Source organism: Delphinapterus leucas, chromosome 8 (assembly GCF_059928025.1).
Source record: "Delphinapterus leucas isolate spDelLeu-1000000601 "Yukka" chromosome 8, BTC_Dleu_Yukka2, whole genome shotgun sequence".
In the NCBI taxonomy this organism is placed as follows: domain Eukaryota; kingdom Metazoa; phylum Chordata; class Mammalia; order Artiodactyla; family Monodontidae; genus Delphinapterus; species Delphinapterus leucas.
Window position 1 is genome coordinate 21098176 of NC_143136.1, and position 2083 is coordinate 21100258.

The window sequence follows — 2083 nt, forward strand, 5'->3', positions numbered from 1 at the left end:
TTGCATGCTGCGTGGGTCCCCTACACCCCCTGGCCTCTCTCCCTCCACACCCTTCTACCCCGGGCTCCCTGACTCCTGGAGGATGAGAATAACTTGGGGGTTTGGGTAAGATTGGCGCGGGAGTGGACAAGAGTGGGTGCTTTTGTCTCCTGTTTTCGGTTCAATTCGGAAAGGCTTCGTTTGCGCGCCTCACATGTGGCCGGCGCTGGGCTCACTGCTGGAGGGAATGCAAAGGACGGCAGACATGACCTTCAAGTAGATTTCAGTCCCCTCCCAGCAATTCCCTCCATCCTCGGGTCCCACTGCTGTCGTGTTGCTTGGGACAGTGACTTAGGAATCAGAAGGCTGTTCACATCCCCTAGATCAGCCTACCCCGAACAGCCCCTCTTAGGGACCATTTCAGTTTCCCAACCCTTCAAGCATTTGGTAACATATAAGTAGCTGAAACGCAATTTCTGGACACTAAGAAGCCTCCCTTCCTCTCCGCCTGCTCTGCTCCACCTCCCCCCACAAATAGTCCCTTGGGGACCTGGGCCTCCACCCACAGATCTCGAGGCATTTGCTGCAGGACAGAACACCCTGCTTCAGGGGGTCTTACATCAGATCAGCTTTCCAGGTGTAGGAGAATGTCCTGGGGTAAGGTCATTTAGAGCTCTCTCCAATAAATGCAGATGGACAAGAATGGCCTCCCTTCATTGTTCAGATTGATTCTTTGATCCAAGCTGTCCCCAACCCCAGGAAATTCCAGGCTGGACCCCACTTTAATCATCACCCACCTCCTGTGACCCTAACAAAGCTCCTTGTCAAAGAGACTCTCTTGGTGGGGGTTGGACCATGAATCTACCTCCAGCCCAAGTATAATTTCTCAACACCTCCGTGCCACCCTTCCCCCACCAGGGCCCTCCACTCCAGCTCTTTCTAAATTTAAAACTGAGAGCCATTTGATTCTACTGAACAGCAACTTACCAAGTGGCCACCTGGCCCTGAAGGTGAGCTAGATGCCCCAGGAAGGCAAGTTCCTGATCTTAAGGAACTAACAATGTTATGGGTGAGAGTTTGGTGAAATGAACAAATAACTGGTTGTCAGAGGCTTTGAGGAGGAGAAATATTTAGATGGTAAGGTGATGGGCATTGCACGGGTAGGTCAGAATTGAAATTGAAGCTTGGAATTCTACCAGGGGAAATGCAGGCATAGCAAGGGCATCCTGAGCAGAGGGACCAGCTAAGTCAAGTACCTGGAAATGGGAAAGCGAGATTGGAGAGAGGAAGTCCACTTTGGCCAGCGGAGGCTTGGGGGCAGGGGGAGGACCGGCAGGAAATCCAGTTGACTTGTGTGGAGATTTGGCTTCATTTAATTGAGCAGGGGGGTGCAGCATCCATATTTGGGCAGAGGAGTGAAAGAGACAGAGCTGGACTTCTGGAAATCACTAGAGCTGTGTCTAGTGCAGATCTGACAGAACTAAGAGACAGGCATGAGGAGGCAGCCGGTCACTCCTCCTCTGTGTGCCCTGGCATACTGGGCCAGCTCAGTAACATTTGTTTCTGTTGGTCTCACCCACTAGAGTCTGAGCATCCAGAGTAGAGATACTCTAGCGTGATGCTGTCCAATAAAAATCTATTGCAAACCACAAACGTGAGCACATGGGAAATTTTCAATTTTCTAGTAGTCACTTTAAAATATAGTAAAAAGAAATAGATGAAACCCATTTTAATATATACTTTATTTAACTTAATTTGTTCATGTATACTTTATTTAACTTAATTTGTTCAAAGTATCATTTCAAGGTGTAGTCAACATTAAAAATTATTAGTGAGAGATTTAACACTCCTTTTTTTAGTACTAAATCCTCGAGCTCTGAGGTGTATTTTATGCTTACAGCACATTTCAGTTTGAACTAGCCAAAATTCAAATACTCAATAGCCGTATGTGGCAAGTAGCTGCCAGATTGGACAGGAAACAGGTCTAAAATATAGTGCCTGGCACCTAGTAGGCACTCAATAAATGTGTTGAATGAATGAATTAGTGAATGAATGAAAAGTACTATCTCTAGAAATACCCCTCACAGGGCACCGATCTCGGTCA